The following is a 14,700-nucleotide window of genomic DNA, read 5'->3' on the forward strand; positions in this document are numbered from 1 at the left end:
CTTTCAGCTGTTTTTATTCACATTTCGGTATTTTTGACCTAAATTTTGTCATTTTTGCTAATGCCAAAATGTTTTACTGTAGTGTTATTCATTTTATCTCTAAAGATAGCGGAGGTTTGCTGGGTTGTTCGATCCGAGTTTTTTTGGATTATGCTAATTTTTTCAAATTTTGGGACCAAATTTGTTTTTTTTAGGCCACTTGCCATAAATTTCCTGGAAATAGATACCTTAAAATTCAGGCCATATTCTTCCTAAGCTAAACAACCAGTTAGTTGTACTACCGCTGGATTTGAGAGTCTTCTGGAATTATGTTTTCGTCAGTATTTTGCAAATTTAAACTCGATATTTAACCAAAATTAAATTCTATTTTTGACAAACTCTAAAATTATGAAAAATTGATCTATTCTGCAACCATCTGAACAAGAAAATATTTTGTTAGACGCCCAACAATTACTCGGTGGACCTTGATCACGCAATGAATCCTTACGATAAATTTTTTAGATTTCAATGGTGCGCAAACTTTTCAAAATATTTCCGCTATGTAAATGTTTTTCATGTAAATTACTGTCAAGAATTTAAAATCAGGGCTCAATTAATGACAGATACTATTTACAATAAAAAAGACCCAAGGAGATTACAAAACGGTTTCAGAGTTATTGGTCATGGTTTTTATGGCTCTGTTCAACTGTTTTTGTAAAAAGTTTATTGACTTCTTAAGTTTTGGGTTCATTTGTTATCTTTTTTGTAGCCCAATGACTTATTGTCCCAAATCAAAGATCCATTTAACTTGTAGGAGTTACAACTGAACCTAGACAATGATTCTTTCAGTTGTTATCCAATGTCAGTTTTGATTTTGGTTTTAAGAAACCTGTTATGGTTTTAAGAAACCTGTTTGACACTATTTTGTCTGATTTCTCTCAATTTCGGGCACAGTCTGAGTGAAGAAAAGAAAAAAAAGATTTTTTATGAACTATAAATTAATGTCCTGAACGGTTTTATGCTCAATAAACAGTTTCTTTGTTTTGATACTACGCGTTTTCAAATTTTTTTTTATTTTTTGAGGTTTATTGCATATTTGATGAGTTCATTTTTGTTTCCTTGTCGAATTATCACTTTAATGACAAGTCCAATTGAAGAAAAGCATAGCAAGGGAAGTGCACAGCGTTGAAATATGGTTTATCTGAATATGTTAATTGTTTCTGTTATATAGATTATGCTTTTTGGGCCGAAACAAAGTAATCTCGCAAAATTTTATGTTTTTTTTTGTTTTTGCCTTTGTTTATCTTTTTTTTGATGTAGTACAAAAAGTGACTGATAATGATAGTTCTCAATTGCTTTCCCAGAATGTTTAACTCAATCCATTTAAGATTTCAGTTTATAGCTGTCTGTTTTAATGACTTTGAAATTGAGTAAAAAAAGATTTTTTTCAACTGTATCCTTTTTGCTTTCTTTTTGTAACCGTGCAACTCAATCTCACTAAATACAAATCTGAAATAATTCTGTTGATTCAAGCATGATTCGCGCTTGGTTATGTGTTGTGACTAATTGCTTCGACCATTGATTTCAAAAAAAAATCGAGATGCCTATACTGTTCAATATTTGGGGTTTCTTGTTCTTATCATGTTTTTGTAGTCCTTGTATGAGGATGGATCTTTGATGTTAAGATGAGGAGAAAGTGAACATTTACTTTTCTTGCATGTAACATCTTTTAAATATTGTGCCATGAACATTGTGCTCTCGTGAAATTGTTTGAAGTTTTTGCTTTATAAATTTGTTATTTTGCGGGCCCGTGAGATAGTCTCGTTATTAACAGGCCCAAATGGCTTCCTGAGGTGTTGGAGCTCAGTGCATCGGTGTTTGGTAAAATCTTAGGTTGGCTATGACTTTTGATAATATTTGTTTTAAAAAACATTTGCGTTTTTGAGCTTTGTCTTTATTTTAAAAAGGGTTCGGTCATTTTGTAGTTCAATCTCTGTAAACACAGGTCACGAACCGTTACCAGTGAGCTTTTAAACTCTATAACCGTGATAGCTACAATCCTTTGTTTCTCGGCTTTGTTACTGCTGTTACTACGAGATGTCAGAAAATATTTTTGATTTTTTTATTTTTGTACATTTTACAGGATTTTTTTTGTTTTTAATATATAACAATTATCGTAGGTCCCATTGGCTTTGAAATTTTGCGCAATTGAACATAGCAGATTGACATGTCTCAATTGCTTCCTATGGAGATATAAATGAACATTTTAGGGATTTCTTTTGATATCTAATGACATTAATAACGGTGAAATTAATTGGTTTCAGAAATAGGAACGTATTTTTGAACTTCGCACTTCTTTGCTCTTTCTTTTTTTGACCTGTTAACCAGTCACATTGAAGACAGGTCTAAATCGTTTCTAATGAAGTGTAGGTCAAATTATTTCGTTTAGGTTTTATCTGATGCGAGTTTGATTTCGTTACGACTTTTTTTATTATAGACATGGAGATTAGGTCGTAAATAATGTTTGTTGTTTGATATATATTATTGTCCTTTCTATTAGTCCTATTGTCAACAACGTTCATCGGCCCTTTAGCGTGGCAATATTGTATTCCATTGGTTGTTCTTTGAACGATATGTATGTTTTTGAAAGTTTTCTATCTCTGTATCATTTAAATCAAGGATGTGGCTGAGCGGGGTCGGAACCATGTGTGCGTGCGCACATTACCGAGCCTCCTTGTCAGATTTATTTTGAAATTAACACATCTGAATTTTTTTCAAATATAAGAACAATTTTTCTTGCCGCTTGATCATTTAACACAAGCATACGAAAGTATCAATAAGATACCTGGTAATTTTGCTTGAAATGGCAAATAATCTGCTCACAAGTATCAGGATCGTAAAGCTGAGAATTGAACCAGTGTATTTTTGGTTGACTAAGATATGCAGCTGTTTCATTTCGGCGCTCGGAACTCTTTCGTCCCAACTCGGGTGAGCCTTTAAACATTTGCGCATTTTCTGAAGTAACATACCGGCAGTCGAGTATCAAAGCTTTGGAGTCTCGCTAACACGGATACAAAATTCAGGCCTGGAATTTATAACCAAGTTTTCAAATAATTGCAAATGAAGTGCTTGCCGGAACGTCAATAGGAGCTAACGTTTGCTGGAGCTTGAAAAAGGAGGGATAAAAATCCAAAAAAATCAATTGCTTTTTCAACAAATAATTGCTATTGAACAATATAATAATAAAAAGGGCAGCTGAGAACAGGCTACCGTAGGCCTAATGCTGTTCCGCTGCGATTACGCAGGAACCATAATAATAATAATAATAATAATTATTATTATTATTATTATTATTATTATTATTATTATTATTATTATTATTATTATTATTATTATTATTATTATTATTATTATTATTATTATTATTATTATTATTATTATTATTCTTATTATTATTATTATTAAGCAACTATAGAAGACTTTCTTGTCTTCATTACTTCATTATGCAAAAATCTTTGCTTCACCGCTTTTAATTTTTAGCTAGAACCTTCTACAACCTTTTTTCGCTCCCTTGATTATTTTGAACTGACTTTCTAACTGAAAAAAATGAGTTAAACTAGTTGTTCTATATATATATATATATGGGAACAAGTTCTCTAGTCAAAAGATTTTATTGAGTAAAGGTTTTTGTTACAGTTTTTCTGATGATTACATATTTGCGGGTAACCGTTTTCAACTTGTTCAAGGACTTGAGTCAAGTTTTCATGCGCTTGACTTGATTGTTTCACAACAAGCTCCAAGCAGAACAAGGGGCCAGCAACACGTTTGGACATGTCGTCGAAGAGCGGTTAACCCAAGTTGCCTAGAAACCGTTACGTGAAAAAAAACTATAAAAACGTGGCTAATCAGCCAAAACGCGTGCGAGTGCGGAAACGGGGCGAACGAACGTACCGTAAGCCGTTTTTACCTTCACCACACGGTGTTGTCCATCTCGTCCAGGGTACACCTCCAACACACGCCCAAGAGGCCAAATTCCACGAGGAGTCATGTCTTTCAGGATCCAGACAACATCATTAACTTTAAGTGGCGACTGGTTGTTCTCATTCCATTCTGATCTCTTGAGTAGTGTCGGTAGGTATTCTTTGACAAGTCGCTTCCAGAAGTGGTTCATCATCTGTTGCAGATTTCGCCATGTCCTGAAGCTGGCTGGAGTCTGGCTGTCAAATTTTCCTGGTGGCAGAGAGTTGAAAGGACGACTAATCAAGAAGTGGTTAGGTGTGAGAGGCATCTCGTTATCGGGAAGATCAGCGACATTTGTGAGAGGTCTTGAATTCAAGATGGCTTCGCTCTCTGCCAGTATTGTTTGGAATATGTCAAGTGAGAGTCGTTTTGAGCCTAGAATGATCAGCAGCGTTTTTTTTCGCTGTCTGTATCAAGCGCTCCCAAACACCGCCAAAGTGGGGGCCATAGGGCGGGTTGAATTTCCAAGTCGTGTTTGTAGCAGCAAGAGCCTTGTAAATTTTGTCGTTGTCAAGGCTCTTTACACTTTTCTTCAGCTCTTCTGACGCTCCGATGAATGTCTTTCCATTATCACTGTACAGCAGTTCTGGTTGACATCGTCTACTGGTGAAACGTCGAAATGCATTTAGGAAAGTACCGGTGTTGAGATCTGGGCAGCTTTCAAGGTGGACTGCTCTCGTGATCAAGCACGTGAAAATCAAACCATAATGTTTTTCAAGATTTCCTTTTGTGTCCTCTATATAAAATGGTCCAAAGAAGTCGACACCACTATTGGAAAACGGGAATTGTGTTGCGGCTGATGGGAAGCGGAAAGCGGGAAGAGGAGCCATGATCGGTTGTATGTTCTCTGCATTAAATCTTCTGCATAAAAAACAGCGAAACTTTATGCTAAGTAGACACATTCGCAAGCCAAATACGTGGTATCGTTGCTGAACAAACGCTTCGACGGGTTCTGTTCCCTGATGAATGCATATGCGATGAGCGTGTTCTAGGTACAAACGTGTGATTGTGTCTTTCACATGCAGTATAATTGGACACTTTTCTATTTCAAGTGAATCAGGAGCAAATTGAAGTCTTCCACATGAACGGAGTATACCGTTTTGATCGAGGATTGGGTTCAAAGACCGTAGTTTGCATTTACTGTGGGGCTTGAGGCCCCTTTTTAATGATGAAACTGCCGTGTGAAATGAGTTCTCTTGAGAATTTCTGATCAAGTGCTTCCGAGATAGATCAATGTCATCGGTTGTGTACTGTTGTTTGCTGTCACGAAGTTTCTTTGCTCTGAACAGTAAGTTAAAGCAGTGGCTAAGGTGAGTAGCATTTTCGTCCAAGACGAAAAACGTGCTGGGTCTATGATTGGCTCTGGAACATTTGAAGCTGTATGTGCTGTGGTTGCTACGACAGCTGGTTTCGAAGGTACAGCCTGGTTACTGATTTGCTCTGATGATGACAGAAACTCTGGAGGTTAAAACCATTTGAGAGATATTTCACGTGGATCTAGGCCACGAGTGCCATGGTCGGCTGGATTGTTCAATGTGGAAATATGTCTCCATTGTTTTGTTTTGGTTGATGCTGCAATTTCTCTGAGTCGGTTCGCAATATATACAGGTTGTTTTTTGGAAGATGCAATCCAATCAAGGACTACTTGACTATCAGTCCAGAATTGAGTTTTGTTAATTGCGAAAGAGGATTCTTTCACGATTGTAGAATGTAACCTAACTCCAATTACTGCAGCTTCGAGTTCAAGTTTGGGTACGCTTGTTTGCTTTAATGGAGCAACTTTACATTTTCCAATCAGGAAACAAGTTTCTGTTATCTCTGAATGGTTGTGTGTTATTCGCAGGTACGCTACGGCTGCCATTGCAGCTGTTGAGGCATCAACAAATATGTGTAATTCAGCACTACTCTCAGAGTAACGAAGACTTGTTAGTGTTCTGGTAAGATGTACTTCAGGCATTTCGGAGTATGAATCTAGTATTTTCTGAAGTCTTCTGCGTATTTGTATGGGTAGTGGTTCATCGCTCTTTTTCCCAAGTTTCCAAATTTCTTGGAGAAGTATTTTGAAACGGATTGTCAAAGGTGACAGTATGCCGAGGGGGTCAAATATCGAGCATACAAGGCTGAAGATTTTCCTCTGAGTATACTCAATTGCGTCCGTTGAAAAATCTGTTAGCGGTTTCATAATGAGGGTGTCACTTTTCAGATTCCACTTCTGCCCAAGGACTCTGACAATGTCACTTTTTTCTTCAATGTCATGTGTTGGTATGTTTTTCAGAACATCGGGTTCATTAGAAACAAATTTTGTGAGTCGGAAGCCACCTTCCTGGAGACTCTGAATCGTTTGCTGAACTGTTTTAGTGGCATTCGTTACCGTATCATGGGACTGGATGTAATCATCCATATAAAAGTGACTTTTGACGGCTCTGACTGCTTCGGGATATTTATCTCCGTTTTTATCAACTCAATGATTCAAAACATAAATTGCGCAGGATGGGGAGCAGGTAGCGCCAAAAATTAGTCTTGTAAACTGATACTGTTGGATTTCATCGTCGTTTATCCACAGGAAACGAAGGGCTGACTGGTCAGTTTGGTTGATAGCAATTTGCATGAACATGCCTTCGATGTCTGCGAGGACTGCAATTTGATTTTCACGAAAGCGCATAAGGACTCCTAGTAGGCTATTAAGTAGGTCAGGACCTGTTAACAAGTTGCTGTTTAGTGATTGTCCGCGGAACTTAGAGGCAGCGTTTGCGACGCGCCGAACCTTGCCGGGCTTGTTAGGATTCTCAACTGGGTGATGTGGGAGATACCAGATTCGATCCGGTGGTGGATCTTGCATCTCAACTGGTTTAACGTAGTTTTTCTCCAAGTCAGTTTGCAGAGTTTTCATATAATTATCACGAAGTTGAGGATTACGCTCGAGTCGCCTATTCAAGCTTTTGACTTGACTGAGGGCGGAAAAATAATTATTTTCCAAATTTGAGTTTTCTTTCCAAGGCAATTTAATTTCAAATCTTTGTCCATTGAAATTAATTGAGTCTTTCATTATCTGGAAAAATTTTTGATCAAGAGGAGACGAAGGCTTGCTGTCTGGTTGAATTCCTTCGGATTCAATTCTCCAGAACTGTTGAACTAGTTCGTCTAGCTCGGGTTCGTCCATTCGATTTCTTGAAACTTGAAAGACGAAGGCTTTGTTTGGCAGATTGGAGGATTTAGGATGGTTGTTTGTGCAACAATTTTCGTATTCACCGGCTAGTGTCCAACCTAATTTAGTTTTGACACCAAACGGTTGATGTTGATTTCCTTGAATGACATGAGTGGGATAGGTGAATGCAAAGGCGTTAACACCAAGGAGGGCGCCGATTTTGCCATCGGCAATATAAGGAAAGTGAATATGGCGTAGGTTGTTAAATGCATCGCAAATTTGATTCAATTGGAAAACATTTGCGGCACTGACATTTAAAGATGGTGTGCTGTATGCTCGAGAGAGTTCAAAGGAAATTTCTGATGATTTGTAAAGAGTAATGGTGACTGGCTCATTTATTTTAGAGAGAGTCATGTTATTTTCAGTGTTAAGGAACTGAAGAGGAACTGATTGTCAGAGATTCGCAAGGAAGCTCAAGATATTTTGAAATGGCATCGAGAACAAAACTAAATTGACTACCAGGATCAATTAAGGCATATGTATCGAAGGCTTTATTTCCTTTCAGAAAGGAAACGGGGATGAGTTGAAGCTGCTCATACCAGTTTTTTGGTGCATCGGGACTCTGGTTGATGCTAAAAGACTGATTGGTACTGCTTCCATTTAGGTTTCGTCTTTGAGTGTTGGTTTGGTTTTGAACGTTGAAGGATTGCCCGTAGCGGCTGTTTGAATTCTTATTCTGCAGGCCTTTTGTCTGAGAAATATTGATCGTATTTTCAACCGCTGTCTTGTTGTTTGACGAAACAGTAGGCTGAGGTTTTTGTGCGTTTTCTGTTGAAAAAGCTGCTGTTGGTCGTTTGATTTGTTTTGCTGGGTCATGCAATGTTGTATGATGAAAACCACTGCATACTTGGCATCGTTTAGTTGACGGACATGTCTGTTTGTGGTGTTTATTGCTAAGACAATTTGTACACAAACTGTTTTTGCTAACAATGCTGTATCTCTCACTAGGAGGACAAAGCTGGTATTCAGGGCAAACTGCAAGGCTGTGATTACTTTTGCATTTTTCGCAAGATCTGTTTGCGTTGAAACTCTTCGGAGAAGAATTGGTTGACTGCGGCTGCAGACTCTGTTGCAATTGATGCTTTTGGTTCCTGTCCTGATTATCAACTAGAGAGTTTAAAGGTTGTGATGTAAAGTTTCTGTTAGCTGTACCAGCGTTGAAGTTTGAGCTTCCAAACTTTTTCGAATTGGGGAATGTGTTTCTTATGGGGTTTTCCCGGTTAACTTTATCATAAACTTGAGCTTGAAGCTCTAACCACTGTTGGAATTCTGCAAGTGATGGGTCTGAGCGGAACTGAGTGAGACAGTGCTCGGTCCACTTAAGGATGAGGTTGTGTGGAACCTTTTCTTTGGCTTTTTTCAGTAGCGTTGTTGATTGAAGGTCTGCTATAAAACCAAGGTACTGGAATGCCTGAACAAGTCTTTTCAAAAAGGACGAAAAGGCAATAAAACTTTGCTTGTTCTGATGATTGACTTGCCAATTTTCTAGTTGGTTGATAAAGGCATTAACCACGATGGTTCGGTCACCGAAGTGATTTATCAGCTCGTTTAAGGCTGTCTGGTAATACGACGGGTCGCAAGAATACGCGTGTATCAAGTCTTTGGCTTTCCCTGACACAGAATTCTGTAGATACGTTATTCGGTGTGTATCTGTGATTGATGTGTTATGGTGGATCATACTGTAGAAATTGTTAATCCATTCATGGAAGTGCAGAGGATCTCCATTAAAATTTTGTAACTTTAGTGGAGGTAATTTAATAGAATGTTTATAATCAAGATTAGTCAATTGTGTAACGGGGTTGAAATTAGCATTTGATGCACTGGCGTGTGAGTTGTTCACAATTAAATTGCTGGGCTCTTTGCTTGAGTGAAAAATTTGGTCTTGTTTTGCGTTGCTCTGTGTCTGTGAGTCAACGAAATTTGGTACATTTGCACCAAAGGGCATTGAAGATGCTGGAAAGTCAGGGGCAGTTTGATTTTGATAATTTTGCAAATTGTTAGGCAAAACTGTTGGTTGTGAGCGAAGTTGAGCCACAGGTTTTTCGTTCGTTTGTTTCTGAGTGTAACTTTGAGTAGGAAGTGATGAAAATTGCATAGCAGTTTTATTAGGAAACTGATTGTGGTTTTGTGGAAACAAACTGTTATTAAGCTGCTGAAACAGTTGAGGATTCTGTTGTTCAGAAGGGAGAACAACATTTTTTTGTTGGGCTACTTTCTCAGCATGCGTGGCATATGTGTACTGCGGATTTTGTAATTGAATGTTTCCCCCAACAACACTTGATTGATTTTTCGTTGGCTGCGGGCAACTATTCGCATTTGTTGGAAATTGAGTGGGGTACTGCCTTCCTGAGTTAAAGTTCTTGCTTGGGCTGCAATCAGTTTCTTGAGCAAAAGCTTGCAATGAAGGCTGTTGAATAACAGGATTTGATTTGCCTTTGTTATATCTAGCAATTTGTTCCTTTTTGGTATCATGACAAGCTTGATTTGGTGTTTGAAATATGAATCTATTTTCAGTCACTGGTTTTGAAAAAAAATGCTCAGTAATGCTGACCTTAGGGATATTTGACGCACAATATTCCGATTTAGCTGTAATACTGTCGCTTGAAATGCTCAGGTTAGTTATAGGCGGCAAAAGGTTTATCAAATGGTTTTCATTTGCTTCACTGTTGTCGATAGTGATCGGGGCTGTGTGGAGAGTGTAGGGTGGCAAGCTTGTTTGATTATTAGGGTTGATAGTGGCATATTGAATGTCATCAGTTGCACTATTAAAGACAAGTTTATCATGGGCTTGTGTGAAAGGATTGTGAACGTGGTTATCAGTTCCTGTAAAATTATGTTCTTGCTGACTGATTTCCAAGTTTTGCATTTCTGTTGGTCTTTGGTGAGCGCCAAGAACACGTTCGAAGTTTATTTGTGGAACACTTGACGGTTGAAGAAAAAGTGTTGGTCTTCCTGGTCGAGGTGGGATAGCGGGAGGCTGAATTGGGTTGGCTGGGCTGCTTTTCTGTTGTTCCAGGTTACATGGGAGCTGTTTGTCTTCATTGATGTCTATTGAGACGGGCGTAGATTGATGAGATCGGTTTTCTCTGCTTGAGATCATGCTGATATCATCTCTGATCCGTTGGGAGGACTGGCTCAGTTGATCATCATCGTCCAAAAGATCAACTTGCAACTGTAGTTCGTTAAGACGGTTGATTAGTTTGGTTTGTCTGCTCAGAATTGATGTTGCTGTATTCTGATGAGGCTGCTGCTTCATCACGTTCTGCGACATCTCCTTGAGTTCCTTTTCGTTTGCTCTGGTTCGTTCAATCAGCAGAGACAAGGATCGAAAACTCTTTCTTTGCTGAATGGTTTTTTCCAAAAGGTCGAGCTGGTTTTTCATGGCCATTTCTGTCGCTTTAAACATGTTGATGGCAAATTGGCATTCAGAAGTGATCTGCTTAGACGTCTTGCTGCTTGTTGTGTTCTGTTGACCGCGTTTGTTGCTGTTGTAGACGTGACGTTGAAATTCTTTATTGAAGGTAAAAAACGGCTTAAAGAACCGGAGCGACGCAAATTTTGATGTAAAAGTTGTCTAAGGTTTGAATGCTAATGATCCCAGTTTTTTCCCTTGGTTCAAAAATTCAGCGACGCAACTTTTCTCAACAACAGATGTCCTAGGGTGTGTGTTTTGCTTGCTAAATCTAGCTTTTTAGCGCTAAAAACAAATTTGAAATTTTTCCGAACGTTCGCGCGCTTTAGTCGACTTTTGTTCAACAGACCCAAATAATTGCTTGTTTTTTATTAAAAAAACACAAGTTTTGCTTAAATAGCTGGCTTTGACTGTTTCAACTAATGTGTTTGGCTACTCTGATTGACGGGAAACTTGTGCTTTGCTACAATTATGCAGTTGAAACGATATTAGACCAGAACCCGTATAATTGTTACATTAAATTAATTTTTTCTCGTAAAATTTTAAACCTGATAAAAGTTCTCAACAAATAGCTAATGATCCACCACCAGACCTGAGAACTACCGGAAAAATTCACTTATTTCCCTAACCCTAACCGTAAAACCTTAGCGATTAAAATCTGACAGACCTTTCCGTAAATTTATAGGAAGCAAATTTCTTTTTTTTCTTTTCAAGGAGTTATTTTTTTGAGGGCTAAAACCTGAGAACTTGTTTTAAATGCGATGCGTGTAGGCAACCAGGGCTACGAGAAGAACACAAAAGGTTGAAGAACTGTAATAAACCACAAGAAGCTTGAAAACTTTGTAGAAATTGTAACTTTCTTCTTTTCTGAAAACTTTTCTTTTCTCCAACTCTGTGTTAATTTGAGTGATCTCGTAGTGCTTTTAGTGCCCTCCAAAACCATGACACTAGACCAAGTTTTCGCATATGGCTAGATTTTCAAAGAATTGATTGAGATGACGTCTGAGATCTCTTTGTGAAAAGGAATCCGTTTTGATGTTGAAAAAAAAATCAAAGATTGGTAACTTCTGAAACCGTTATTTTCTTCTTCTCAGTATGGTAACGTCTGAAACCATAGGGCTAAGGGACTTCGCAGACGGCAACGTCTGAGACCGTGGACTTCTGCAAAAAATAGGTTTCTTTCAAAAAACAATTTTTGCTCTTGTTTTTTGTTGGGTATGGAAAGATTTTTTCAGTTATTTTTGACAAATGAAGTTTTTTTTCGCTAATTTCTGTTGAGAACAAAAAACTCACAGGAGAATTTAGGGGACGTTTTTTGGATTTTGATAATTTTCCATAATAGATTGAAGCAGGCAGTTTAAAAAGAACGCTTTTTGATTTTATCTGGCCAAAAACGTTTATTTTCGTCAATTTTCGTTTTTTGTAAAAACTGAAGGATGTTATCCAAGTAATGACCTTCTTGGTTCTGTCACAACTAGCTCAAAAGTGACTTTGAACTATGGAATAAAGATTATATAAGAATATCAGGCCAAGAAATTAAAGAAAGTTTTTTGGATTTCTGTTGTCACAAACGAATTTTTCGTCAACTTTCGTTTCTGAATAGCTAATTGAATTTATCCAATTATTGACCTTTCTGGCTCATTAACGACAAGTTCAAAAGTGACGTTGAACTATTAAAAGTAGACTCTATGACAATATCAGGTTAAAAATTTGATGAACGTTTTTTGAATTTCTGTTTTCAAAAACGTTTTTCTCGACAATTTTCGTTTCTGAATAGCTAATTGAATTTTTACAATTAATTACCTTTCTGGCTCATTAACAACAAGTTCAAAAGTGAGGTTGAACTATTAAAAGTAGACTCTATGACAATATCAGGCTAAAAATTTGATGAAAGTTTTTTGAATTTCTGTTTTCAAAAACGTTTTTCTCGACAATTTTCGTTTCTGAATAGCTAATTGAATTTTTACAATTAATGACCTTTCTGGCTCATTAACAACAAGTTCAAAAGTGAGGTTGAACTATTAAAAGTTGAGTCTATAAGAATATCAGGCTAAGAACTTAATGAACGTTTTTTGAATTTCTGTTTTCAAAAAGGTTTTTCTCGACAATTTTCGTTTTTAGGAACAATTTCTTGCACTAAGAAGTTGTCATTGCGTTAAATCAATTTCGGCAAGTATGCATCAAAGAAATTTGCCTAAAAAAGCAGTGAAATTTTGATAAAAATGGAAAAATTTCAGGTTTTGTCTTTTTTTCTCTTTTTTGACCTGTAAAAAACACTGATTTTTGGATTGATCTCACCGGGGAACAGGACTTCTGGAGGTGACGTCTGAAATCTCGGGCGATCAGCGACGGTGACGTCTGAAACCTTAGTAGAAAAAAATCCTCAAGGGGTAACGTCTGACACCCCCAAAAAAATCGTCCTTCTGGGTAGCGTCTGTAACCCAAAAAATTTGGCTCCAAAAGTGTCTTTTTCTTTAGGGCCTTTGTCTTTAGTCTTTTGGTCTTTTCTGTTCTGTATTTCGTGCGTCGCACAGTCTCGGGGCCTCACGTCCTTGCTGTGACAGTTGTTACGTGATGCTTTGGTGTTGTGTCCAGCACAGAATGTAGAACTGTGGGAAGACTCAAGTCCGACGTTTAGGGCCGTAAAGGAAGCTTCTGTCCGGAGAGGTTCACCAATTACTTGTTCTATATATATATATATATATATATGGGAACAAGTTCTCTAGATTTTATTGAGTAAAGGTTTTTGTTACAGTTTTTTTGATGATTACATATTTGCGGGTAACCGTTTTCAACTTGTTCAAGGACTTGAGTCAAGTTTTCATGCGCTTGACTTGATTGTTTCACAACACTAGTAAAGCCAGGAGGTCATCATTTCCTAATCAGCTCCATTAGAGCTTTAGAATGTTATGAGTGGACTGCTCACCAAAACTGCAGAATAACGTATGCTGAGGCTGCTATTTATGGGATAAAGAGTGAACCTGAAGCACCCCTCCTCCTCTCCCGCTTAATCCCCATGTTTGTCCTCGTCACCTTTTGGCTAGCCTCTCTTTGCTTAAGTTGCTAGCTACAATCAAGTCAACACCTTACCTGTCCTTCGAAAGCATTTCATCCCAAGATAGTCGGTTTTATTTCTGAAAAATTAGTGGTCTTTTCTGCTATAAACTACTTTGAGGTACTCGAGGTTAAATTAGTGCTAAAATGAGTGTGTGTGTGTAGCTAATAATTTTCTTAGTAAAAGAGATTGTGATTTTTGTGAAAACACTAGGATGACTTCACCCGGAGGACCGAAATGTAAAGATCCAAGAATTTTGTTATGATTGAGAGCAGTGATTTAAAAAAATCCAGATAAGAGATATTGCTTTTTAAATTCTGTTTTTATTGGGCAACAATTCTACTTTTTTTATTTTTGTCAAAAAAATATTATTGGATAATTTGATCGAACTTGCAGCTACGTTACATCTTGGCATTCACTGTACGCATGACTTTTTTATCGAGTATAAAAATAATAGGAAACAAATTCACGTGCACTCAAAATGAGACTCAATTAGACTACTGCTTTCTGACATACTGAGTGTCACAAGAATAAAATGGAGTCTTTTGACACACAGTGAACCCACCATTATTAACAACGGAAAGGTAGTTGCCCATTGCTATGTATTATTTGAAAGTTTTGCTCGCATTCACATAGAACAGACGGCATGCAAGCCTCTAAATCAGCAGAAATCTAAATAAGTGGTGTCGGTTAATTTTGTATCCATGGATCTTTTCTAAGATCTTTCCCAATATAGCGCACCTATCGTAGAGGTCAGATAACGAAGAGCCCCCATCCCAATCATGGTAAACACACCCTAATGGACGACATTTTTTAAAACATTCCGTTTGCGTCGGGGGGTGTAGTAAATAATAGGAACTCACTAAGTTTGGGAGCAAAAATTCAGAAGACCCGGATCCGTAGAGGCAACACAGCAGTGCCCCAAGCAAAACATATCACTATTAACAAAATTTAAGCCAATAAAGTTGCTACCTTTTACGTAAACTAACCATTAATGTGAGGCATTAGGGGACAGTTTACATAATTTTT

At 37.6% G+C, this 14,700-nt stretch overlaps 1 protein-coding gene across 1 annotated transcript in view; it reads right to left on the reverse strand.

Annotated features, from left to right (window-relative positions):
• LOC142337467 (glycine dehydrogenase (decarboxylating), mitochondrial-like) overlaps positions 1 to 14,700 on the reverse strand; it is a 266,460-nt gene that overhangs the window by 162,072 nt on the left and 89,688 nt on the right. The window lies entirely within an intron of this gene.

The sequence above is a fragment of the Convolutriloba macropyga genome, chromosome 4 (assembly GCF_964194025.1).
Source record: "Convolutriloba macropyga chromosome 4, txConMacr16.3, whole genome shotgun sequence".
NCBI classification, from domain to species: domain Eukaryota; kingdom Metazoa; phylum Xenacoelomorpha; order Acoela; family Convolutidae; genus Convolutriloba; species Convolutriloba macropyga.